At 35.0% G+C, this 12,093-nt stretch overlaps 3 long non-coding RNA genes across 5 annotated transcripts; 1 reads left to right on the plus strand and 2 right to left on the minus strand.

The window, feature by feature from the left end:
• Positions 1-2,588: 2,588 nt before the first annotated feature.
• LOC139191011 (uncharacterized) lies at positions 2,589-5,434 on the plus strand. Its single transcript, XR_011575138.1, has 3 exons — positions 2,589-3,600; positions 3,681-3,768; positions 5,165-5,434. It is a non-coding gene; the product is annotated as an uncharacterized lncRNA (long non-coding RNA).
• On the minus strand, positions 4,061-9,610 carry LOC139191010 (uncharacterized). 3 transcript variants are annotated; one of them, XR_011575136.1, is made up of 5 exons: positions 9,303-9,610; positions 8,364-8,452; positions 7,191-7,314; positions 5,868-6,028; positions 4,061-4,891 (listed from the first exon to the last, which is right to left on the minus strand). It is a non-coding gene; the product is annotated as an uncharacterized lncRNA (long non-coding RNA). The 3 variants fall into 3 exon arrangements; XR_011575137.1 differs by lacking the exon at positions 9,303-9,610 and adding an exon at positions 9,039-9,140; XR_011575135.1 differs by lacking the exon at positions 9,303-9,610 and adding an exon at positions 8,780-8,960 and having other exon boundaries at positions 4,062-4,891.
• A 43-nt stretch (positions 9,611-9,653) lies between these two features.
• LOC139191016 (uncharacterized) lies at positions 9,654-10,143 on the minus strand. The gene is made up of 3 exons (XR_011575148.1): positions 9,917-10,143; positions 9,780-9,805; positions 9,654-9,697 (listed from the first exon to the last, which is right to left on the minus strand). It is a non-coding gene; the product is annotated as an uncharacterized lncRNA (long non-coding RNA).
• Between the last annotated feature and the right edge of the window lie 1,950 nt (positions 10,144-12,093).

The following is a 12,093-nucleotide window of genomic DNA, read 5'->3' on the forward strand; positions in this document are numbered from 1 at the left end:
CCATTGAAACCAATTGAAGGAAGTCGCATCCGTGCCATCGCAAGCACCTACAATGTCATTATAGATGTAGAATGTTGAAGAATCTTGCCATGCGTCACGAATTAGATGGCAAACACAATTCGACAATTTTATTATTACGGGCGTTACTTGCCCCTACATATGCTATTTTGAATCACACATTATGCATGACTTACAAAAACATTCTTCGTCAAATATGTGACATCCCACATCGCCCGGGTGAGTGATCCTTAAATGTATATTCTCATCCCTATCTAGCACGAGGCCTTTTGAGAACTCACTGGCTTCGGGTTCCGTAGGAATTCCGAAGTTAAGCGAGAATGAGGCCATAGCACTCCCAGGATGGGTGATCCACTGAGAAGTTGCTCGTGAGTTCCCAAAAACAAAACCGCAAGGGAATGGTAAGCCCAAAACGGACAATATTGTGCTACGGTGGTGGAACGGGCCCGAGATGTGGTGGACCCGAGCCGGGATGTGACAAATGGTATCAGAGCCAATCCCTGGCTGGAAGTGTGTCAACAAGGACACCGGGCCCCTAAGGGGGGGGTGGATTGTGACATCCCACGTCGCTCAGGGGAGTGATCCTTAAATCTATATTCACATCCCTACCTAGCACGAAGCCTTTTGGGAGCTCACTGGCTTCGGGTTTCGTAGGAACTCCGAAGTTAAGCGAGAAGGAGGCAAGAACACTCCCAGGATGGGTGATCCACTGGGAAGTTGCTCGTGAGTTCCCAAAAACAAAACCGTAAGGGAATGGTAAGCCCAAAACGGACAATATCGTGTTACAGTGGTGGAATGAGCCCGAGATGTGGTGGACCCAGGCGGGGATGTGACAAAATATGTATATGCATTTGTATTTGCATATTTTTGTTAAAAGGTTGAACCAGACACATAGTAAGGTATTAAATTTTCTAATTCCACATACATTATTTCTCTTTACTAACATCTATGTGTACGTGAAAAGCCTTTTCTTATCACACGTGTCATGTTTGACATGCACACTTTCGCTTGTTTTTGTTACACTTTTGTCCTTAGAACTGTTCTAGTACATAGCCTATTTTGACCTTTTCTCAAACATTGATTTTGGCTTTCTTTTCCTATCACACATTGCATATGTTTTCATTTTTCACTAGCCTCCTCGCGCACAATCACGCGCATGTAAGAAGCCTTTTTTAATTGCGGACGCTCGTGCCTCTTAAAATGTGTTATCTTAATTTTTTTAATATTTATTAAAAGTTGCTGAGAAATTGCTAGAACTTGGCGCTATTATTGAAATTAGTGAACTTTAACAAAAAACTTTCAGTACTGTTTAATTTAACGAAAAATCATATTTTTACACTAAAAAGTTTATCCTGGTACTATTCATTTTACCCTTTATTTTTTCATTTTCGTTAAAACTCAAAATTTTTAAGTCATTTTTATTAGTATTCCTTTTAAATTATGGGATGTGATATCCACACATCCTATTTTACTTTTCACACACATCTTGATAATTTCTGTCCGTTGATCTTCTTTAATTCATCCGATCCGACGGTCGAAAATTAAAAAAATGTATGAGAAGTAAAATAAGGTGTGGATATCACATCCTTAAATTATCTAAAGGAATGGTGATTGGTGCCCACTCAAACAGGTCGACCTTATGCTTATTATAGCAAAAGGATCTGTTTTGGGATTGCCCTTGCTTTTATTTTTTATTTGTATTTCTTGAAGCAATTGTAGTCAAAAGTAGTCTAAAATAGTCAAAAGTACTTTATGGTTTTATATGACCGGTGCTTTATGCAAAGAGAAATGTTAGGAAACTCTTCAAAATAAAATTCTTTATGAAATTTCTGGGTTTCAGGAGGGTTTGATCTTTTTTTAGACAAAAACATTTGATTTTTGGTTGATTTGGTTTCATGTTTGTGATTCATGTCTCTCTCTGACATTTCCAGTTGACTCCTAGGTGTTAGAAATTTGAAAGAGAGTGGGTGAAAGAGTGGATTTTAATTTTATTTTTTTCCCATTTTAATTTAAGAAATCATAATTTAATTATGAGAACATAATCTAGTTATGAAAACATACACTAATCAAACATAAAATTTCAAGAACTAATGTATCCAAATATGTTGAAAAGAATCACTTCTTCTTTTTTTGTTTTTCAATTTTATATATTTTCTCAACAACCAAACAACACATCTTAAATTTATTTATTATGTTGTACATTTTGGAGAAGGATATAAAGGTATCTTTGCAAGGGCAGTACTTTGCCCCACCGTTTGCTCAGAGGGATCCACGGCTGCATCACAAGGGTGGGTTTTGCTTCTCGGCCTCAAATGCTCGAATGTCGACGGAAGCATAGCGGAGAAATTCAGTTCCTCATCGAATGGCAGCGGAAGCATGGCGGAGAATTTCAATGAAAGATGATGAAGATTATGTCAACTCCAGCGTCAGTCCTGGAATTTCGTTCTTCTCAATGGCAACAACTAAGGCTAAAGCCTGAAGCCAAACCAAAACCAAAAGAAATTGAAGAGAGTTCTGAACCTCTTCTCAAATACAAGGTAATTAAAACTATAAAACTTTTCTTTTTTATGAACAACAATCACAGCTTTCACATGTTTATAACATCTTTTAATTCTGACTAAAATTTGAAATTATAAATCCTTATAATTGAAGTGCAAATGATATGAAGCTCCTGAGCGAATGATTACAGTTTTGTAAAATTTATTGTATTTTAGAATCAAATTCGCAAATCATGGTCCCACATTAAATAATACGTGTTTTTGTTTGGTTTTGGTATATTTGAGGCGAGACTGAATTTGATGGATTCATGATCAGTAACAACAACCCTCAGGGAGGACATCTTCCCGATTACGCTTCACGTCCCCCAATTGTTTTGAAGCTGGAAGATGGGACCGAGACTCTCCTCCCCTCACAATATTAGAAGGAAATGGTCAAAAATGACTTTTTTTCTTAGTTTTGGGACTAAAGTAGGACAAACCAATCATGTACAAGCCATCTACACCATACACAAAAGCAAAATAATGAAATTACCAACATATAAAATGTAAAACTTCACAGGTGATGACGTTTTTAAGCTCTGGGTTTTTTTATTGGTTCAAATCTGTGAGCATATCATATGCATGTCACATACATGTCATGTGTGCATATCGTGTACATACAGTAAGTTCGACGGCAAAACTGGGCTCTTTCCCTTCACTCCCATCCTACTACTCCTCCCCCTCCTCCTCCACCACCACCCTCTGAATCAACATCCCATATGAATTGATCTTTAAGGGAACAAATGACGTCTTCAAAGAAGAAACCATATGGATTCACAATTTTATGAAGAGAAGGGAAGACTGAGAGAGAGGGAGGAAGAGAGAGAGAGAGAGAGAGAGGAGCAAAACCCACATAGGTTGATCTGTATAAGAACCTATAAACTGAGGTGCAGTGGCACGCAAAGGCTAGGATTAATGCAGGCGCTAACTTTTACATTGTTGGTCGGGACCCTGCAGGGATGGGCCATCCAACAGAGAAGAGAGATCTGTATGATGCCGATCATGGCAAGAAAGTATTAAGTGACTTAACATCCTTCCCTTCAAGGTATATAAATTATTTGGCTGTGATATATCTTGTCCTTCTTCTATGATATCTTTCGTCATCGTTAAGTTATTCCCTTGCAGGTTGCTGCTTATGATAAAACTCTAAGGTAAAATGGCATTTTTTGATCCCTCAAGGCCTCGGGACTTCTTTTTCATATCCGGCACAAAGGTACATGTCCTTTTAATGTTACTAGTAAAAATGCCCACGCGTTGTTGCGGGACTTGAATGCATCAGCCTTAACCATATGAATTAAGACATTTAACTTGAAGAAAAAAAATTCAACATAATCAAGAACGAATAAAAGGGATAGATAAGTAAAAGGAGTCGGTAAGATAAGTAGTTCGGCTTTTATATACATTCAACCGAGCTGATTACAAAAATGTACAGTTGCAAAAAAAAATACTATGTGTCCTTGAGAAACATAAGTAACATACATTTAACACTTATATTGCCCTTCAAGTTAAGATGGCAAAATATATGTCCTACAGACCAGGCACGTGTTTTAACAGCTAAACAAAAAAGCAAAAAAAGTGTGTTGTTCTTGTTTCAGCAGCTAATCTTTCAAGCACTAATGTTTAAAGCAAAAAAGATGCAGGATGCCTGTTTCCATAAGTTACAGAAGAAACAAAACGAAAATGTAGTCCACACATATTTTGCCCCTATAATAAAGGTGGCAAAATACTTGTCCTGCAGGCCAGGCACCTGTTTAAGCAGTTAACAAAAAACATAAAAACTGTTCCGTTGTCGTTTCAGCAAGTAAGTTTTCAAGCACACATTTTCAAAGGCAAAAACATGGAGAGCGGCTTTATTACAGCTGATAAAACATAACAATCAACAAACTAAAGCTTTAAGCAGCTAAATAAAGCACAATTGGGTTTAACCTTGGGAATTAGGAATTAGGATAAGGGCCTAAATGTCAAACAAATTATAAGTATTGTATAAAAGGGTTAAGATCAGGGCCTAAATGTATTATAGCATGTTGCATAGATATGAAAAAACTATTTATATAGAACATGCACAAATTATTTATATAAAGTATATGGTAGTAGTTTATAGCTTAGCTATGTACACTGATATATACATATTAAGAGATGCCCAAAATATAGTTGCTCCTATTTTACCAATGTACTCCAAACATTGGAGTACTTTGACTACTAAGTATTAGTTGGTAGCTTAGTTATATTTGCACAACCTTCAATACGTAGAGAGTTAGTAGGATTTACATAACTTGTTTAGTGCTGATCTTCAACGATATTGCACCCTTGAGCTCATTCTTTTTTCTCTTTGGTTCCTGTTACAAAACAAATCAAGCAAATAAAGAAAAATTAGTATGTCAAACAAAGAAATTATAATAGCTAAAAAAGTAGTTGATCTGTCTACCACACAAATGGTTATACAACAATGTGTAACAAACAATATGATTATTCATACTTAAAAAGCTATCCTGTTGTAAATGGTTGGGAATTAATGTTTTCAATTAAGACTTTTAAACTTTTTTTCTATTGTTGGATTGCAAAATGAGCATCCCAAATTGCACATGTAAAGGATCTTGCACGGTTTGCAGAATTTTCTTCCCAAGCTACAGGAAACAAATTTTGGGAATGCAAAAGAGAAGAGCAAAGATTTCAGACTCAGAGCATGTTATTGACTCAACGACAAATCTGTTGACAACTATCAAAAGACAAAATAGTACTTCTCTCTTAAAATGTGGTTATCAACCCTTTTTACATATTTTTGTTAAAGTGTAACCTAATTGTTGATTCAATTACAATATCTGAAAACACCTCAAGTCAAGCCACCTGATTTTGGCATTTGGGTGAGAAGGGGATGCTAATATATATTTCAAAAACAACATCGTACTTTTCAATCATTTTCATGGTTCTTATCAAAATTTAAAATCTGGAGACAGTGAGGTATTAAGACAGTCAGGAAATAAACAAATATTAGATATAATTCTAGATTCTAAAATAAATATCAGCAAGTCAAAAGTAAAAACATGACAAAATAAGAAATTTGATATTGTAGTTAAAGACCCATATAAGTAATCTACAACTAAAAAGCTAGATATTAAACCTAAAATCATGTAACTATGTATGAAGCGGAGAATAATGCAGAAAGATGGTTTTCTATAGTGCTGCCAATGACAATTAATTTCTCATGAAAACAAAGAAATGAGAAACAGAGGTATAAAAGTATATTATTTTTTATAGTTGCAAATATTATGAATTCCAAAAAGAAAAACTACAGATAACACTTCAATCATATACCTAAGCATCTAAAACGCGGCGCCCAAGATACCATTCAAGACAGGGCTCAGCATCATGGATGAATTAACCTATCTGTGTCCCTGAGCTCACTGCATGTCATATACACCCGACCAACTGGGCATAGGAGCATAATGAGGAAAACTTTCAGCACCACTCTGTACCTAAAAAATCAAGGGAGGAACTAATTAAAACGTATCCTCAGTTAGAAGAAAATAATGCATGCATAATAGCCACATGGACCTCGCGTATATAAATTGTTGTGGCAATAATTTGCAATAGAAAACATAGTTATAAATAAGATATACGAAATACCAACATTGCAATGGTCTTTTTTTTTCATTCGATTGTAGTGAAGCATGCATCTTAGTGGAGAACAATTAAGTACTACGTGAGGTCTCTATAATGAAATGGGAGATTGAATACAGTCGAGGAAACTGAAAATTCAAATGTGCACACACTCCATAGTATTCTCTTCACAACCAAAAGAAACGCTTATATATACGACATATGTTTGACATTGTTTTTCCCCACTCAAATCGTCTTGAGAAAATTTGACTACATTGAGAATAAGCAAAAGAATACTTTTTACTACCTGATTTACTAACATCCACCAAATCTAAAAGCTACAAAACTTTGATTAAAGAATCAAATAGAATAGCATGGGAAAGTTATTAAGACACCATATCTGAATTTTTTGCAGATAAAAACACCTGTATTTCACCTGATTTTCCAATGAAATATAGATGCTTGTATTTCACCAGTACATAAACATGGTTTAAATATTAGTCTCATCTATGATATATTTCGTACTGTCATAGATAGAGAGATTAATAAAAGACCTCTCGCAATGTTACTATGTCATAGTAATGAGACTATGAGGGGTGTGCTATCCACACACCCCATTTTACTTCTCATACACCCCTTAATAATTTTAGTTTGTTGATCTTCTTCAATTCATCCGATCCGATGGCCGAAAATTAAAAAGGTGTGTGAGAAGTAAAATGAGGTGTGTGAATATCACACCCCTAGTAATAATTTATATTACTTCTTTTATTATAACCAAACCTATACCAGTTTGTAATATTCAACCAACTTTAAACCTTTTGGATTAGAACACGGGCAAATGAAAAAAATAAGTTAATGCAAAATCTTTAGCACCTCAACTTACAAAATATTTGCAATATATTGAGACCTATCACAAACAAAACAATGTCGAAACCAAAGATGCTAACTCCCAACACAAGCAAAACTACATATAGGAAAAAGGAAATGAAGCTTAAAAAACTTAAATTAGGGAAAAGGGTTGGAGAAGCAACTACTGACATTATTTACCAAGGCTTTTCAAGGTTGGCAATATAATGGATATGCTTCCCAGGAGCTTCAACTAAAGCGTGATAAATTGTTGAAATGGGTTGGAGCAGAAGTAATTTGAGTGCCTTCTTTCTGACTACCAAAAAAAAAATTATTTTAAGATTAGATATTACAAACTGATGTACACATAGTAATAGAATCGGTGTTAATTTCTCCATTTTATAGCAATACCTCATAACAAATCATCGTCGACAAACGAAATGAGTTTTAGTTTTTGAATTAAAAAAGCCAAAACACATTTTCAGAGAGTCCGTTAGCCAGAGAAAATCAGAATAGCCAATAGAAGACAAATCCGGAAAAACAAATAGAAACAAATAGAATCATTCAAATTTTGTATATTGTTAGTTTCTCAAGCAGCCTTTACATATTCAAACTCCAAAACCCACAATTTAAACTAAAACCCACAAATTTAAACGAAAAACTCTAATAAAATCATGAAATATTAATCACAAATTCGATCATACAAATATTCACATCCAATAAGTCCTAGCTTCGTTGCAAAATCGTATCTATACATGCCAAAGCTCAAATTTCCTTGCAGTTGCCTTGATTCGATAAGTCCTGATTCAAGCAGACTTTAAAAAAGGTTTTCGATCATGACTTTTTTAATTTGTTTTGGAAATGCGGTCAGATCATGTTGTCTAAAACAATTGTTAACATGTTATTGTAGAATATATTATAGCAAGGAGTAAACAATTGAACACTCGAAAACCTGCAAGCCAGTGGCTCCAAGACGAAAAAAAACTGTACAAACCCAAATCACCTAAGTTACAAAACAACTAAATATGCAAACAACATTAGTCTGTGTAGCGATCTAGTTTTTTATTTTGTAATTAAATTTAATCTCAATTTTTTGCCCAACAATGGAACCATCAGAGGTTGTGCAGCAATAGTGCACAACAGTTTAGTAAACACCATAAGAGAATGGGGATAAATTGAATATTAATACATATACATCTATCAGAATAGCTAAACATGTAACATAATTCACACCAATAAACCATCATTCAATTTGAATTTTGAAGTAATCTGTCCATATTGCCTAAACTACTTAACCAATAGAGAACAAATTTACTGGAAAAATTCTAATTTTTCCTCATATGTTAGTAGAGAACAATTTCTTACATGTTTCAATATATCCACAAAAATGGTTCTTTTTCCTTATGAATCTGACATGGACACCTGCAACTCCCCTATAGAAATAAAAAAACAACCTGAAAAATTAAAAGGAAATGATTAGACCCAATACTCTCTGATGAATTCCAACAAATTGAATAGGGGTTTACATAAATAGGCAGAAATTAAAAAAAAATCCATTCAAATACATGAACAAAAGATGGTAAAACAACAAAAAAATCAAGAGAAATCAACTTTGCAGTAAACTCTAGATCCCAAAACGAAAAAATTATTCCTTCTGTATTCCTTAGCTAGTCACCACTCTCAAAATTCCTCAATCCCTTATATCTCACAAAGAGAAACACATGCATGTCCATTTCCGCTCTTAAAACCGAAAGAAATGTTACGGTTTCTCAGTTTCTTACCCAAATCCACCAATTCGAATCAAATTTTTGCAACACAGATGTGAAACAGATACACAAAACACCAACATCATATATTCTTTTCTTGTGGCTTTGGCAAATGGGTTTTTTTTTTTTTTTTGTCCAAGGCAATGGACGGCAGCAGAAAAGGGGGAGAGCAGACAGGCAACAGATAAGCTACAGAAAAACAACAGAAAAGCAGGAAAAAAGAAGTAGAAATTAAGCAGAAAAGCAAGAAATAATCAAATTGACTCGAACTTACCAATTTTTTATTCAAAAAGGAGTTGGAATCAAACTAAGCCTGAAAAATATCATATATCCAATATTAAGTGCATACACCTATAAACTAATCTTTATATATAAAATAATACGGATCAATGTAATCTAAAATGTTATTGTATTCAATACGGCAATACCAAATTGTAAAGTGAACTCTAAAAAGTAAGGCCTATGGTAGACATCTGTATTATATGGCAACTTCATTTCCATCAGAGAGTACACATCATTGAACAAACTAAGAAGATACCTATTGTAAATCGAGAAGCTTCCTCTCAAGATATCTAACAGCATCATGTCGCTCTTGAATTTCGGCCAGAGTGTCCATTATCTACAATTTGATACACAATTTTGGAAATGATCAATCTTAATCAGAAAATTAAGTTTTCAACAACCCAAGCTAGAAGAGTTAGGAGCTTAAAATTAATTGTTTAAGATGTCAAAAAATGTGTCAAGTTTGTGAGACAATGCACAATTTCGATTGTAAAAAATGCTTATTTGGGGGCAGAGAATAAAAAAGGATATTTAACAAACCTGGCCTCCCCCTTGTTATTGGATTGCCTTTTGGAAAATTTGTTCACTGTCTCCTGTCTCAATTAATGAAATTTGTTCACTGTCTCCTGTCTCAATTAATCTTTCAATTGTCTGTACAAAGTAAAATAATTAGAAAATGAGCTTTCACAGTGGCATAGATATACCGTAATTTCAACAGTGCAATAAGTTTTACCTCTTCATCAGCTCTTGCGCCCATCACTGACATTCACAAAATGCAAGAGAAATAAACTATAAAATCAAATCATGGAAATTCAAGTAGAAGTTCCAGAAATAGCAACCACTGATGAGTGGCAAGTGAGGGGTTCAAACCTGTAAAAACTCGCCTCTTGACAACATGAAGATACTCTTGATGGATGGTGTCCCTTAGAGTCTGCATGTTTTAAGTTCAAAATTTAGCGATGAAAGAAACAAAGATTATGAGATTAAAACAAAACTGACCAAAAAGGATACAAACCCGGCGACTTAAAAATCGATTCTAATAAAATCGAAAACCCAGTAATTCTAGTAGTCACCGTACCACTGAGAAAACATAAAAAAATGAACATCAAAGAAGTCAATCATTGAGAAAACATCAAAAACCAAAATCAGACACCAAAAATCCATAAAATTAAAATATGAGTTTTAGTGAATCAATAAAATACCACGAATGTTGGTTCAAAAAATAAAAATAAAAAACCTTGATACCAAAGGACTGCAAAGGATTACCTTGTCATAGAAAGTAAAAGAATAAATTGAATCAACTGAACATGCTTCTTGCCAACCAACAAAGTAAAACACAGGGCAACAACCATTTCTTTTATCCCATTTGTCCAACACCACCCGCATTTCAAACAAAAAGGAAGAGTTTAATAACTAATAATTTGAGGCACTTTCCAATTCTCAGCTAGCATGATAAAGATCATGGATAATTTATTGTGTCCATTTTCTTGCCATCTTAAGTGACCAGAAACTGAAAATTTCTTATCAAATGTATTAATGATGCAATATAGTACACCATGCACAAAATCAAAATAACGAAAATACTCACATATAAAATGTAAAGCTTCATAGGTGATGACGTCTTTTTCTTTATTTCGAAGAGAGGATTGTAAGGCCATCTCCAACCAAAGAGTCCAGAGGGCTAGAGAGCCAAAAATAGCCCGAAAACCGTCTCCAACCGAAGGCTAGGCTAGAGGGCCAATCAGTTGGTCCCACGGAATCTGAAAGGGTCAAAAGGCCAATTGGTTGGCCCAATACAGCCAGCCCCGGGCTGGGCCAGAAATTCTAGCATTCCTGTCAGATATAACCGACAAGAATATATGATAAGAATTCTAGGCCAAATTTCAAATGCAACGGCTAGCTGACGTCAGCTAGCCGTTATTTTTTATTTTTTTATAGTTTTATTTTTATTTTTATTTTTTTACACAATTTTTTTCCTATTACTTCTATTTTTTCTATAACTTCCTATAACTTCTATTTTACAAAATTTATTTTATATTTTTTCTAAATTATATTTTTTTCCATATTTTTTTTCCTATAACGTTTATTTTACAAAATTTGTTTCATAATTTTTTTTAAATTCTATTTTTTTCCTATAATTTCTATTTTACAAAATTTGTTTCATATATTTTTAAATTCTATTTTTTTCCTATAACTTCCTAAGCCATTATACAAATGTTGACTCTAAAAACTACCAAGCCTACGTGGCGCGCAGGCCGAGTAATCTATAAGCTAACTACGTCATTCGGTTGAATGCGGGGCGTGCCAACTCGTCGGCCGAGCTCGGCCGAGGAGTAAAATATGCTGATGCTATGTTGAGTGCGTAGCCGACTTCTACGTCTTGCGATTGCGACCGAGGAAGGAACACGTCTCAGCCTTTTGGGTTCTCGAACCTGAAGACAAGGCTACTATTCTTACGAAGTTCACAAATCGTCGTCGTCGGATTCGGTAACAGTGATGGTATTCGTCAGAATAAGCCCACGCCGAATCGACACCAAAGTGTAAGGGCACAAATACTCAAAGCGGATATATGTCTTAACAATAAACTTGGTTCAGCCGTCAGAATGCCAAACTCTAAATCCCACTTGAGAGTATCCAATCATAAACTAACTCGGCGTGCAATGTGCCGAGCCTAATAAACTGTAACACCTCAGTTCGCCGAGAAAGCTAATGAGATGACCTCGACCAATAAGGATTCGGAAATCCTTTTCGACCGAGACTTGGATAGATAACTAGTCGCCCTCGACGCAGTGCTGTTTATCCAAACTGAAGATGCTGCGAGGTTGGCTGATTCTACGGCGACAGTGCTATCTATGCTGACTGAAGATATCACCGATTGCCTTCACAGTGCTGTTTATCCAAACTGAAGATGTGTCGGCGAAAAGAGAAAAGGAAAAAATCTCAAGGTTGTTGAGAGAATTTGCACATGGAAGTTGTGTATTGAATTGAAGGGGGCTTGAATGATGCACAACCTCCTCTATTTATAGGGGCCAACCTGTATTGAATCC

Source organism: Malus domestica, chromosome 13 (assembly GCF_042453785.1).
Source record: "Malus domestica chromosome 13, GDT2T_hap1".
In the NCBI taxonomy this organism is placed as follows: domain Eukaryota; kingdom Viridiplantae; phylum Streptophyta; class Magnoliopsida; order Rosales; family Rosaceae; genus Malus; species Malus domestica.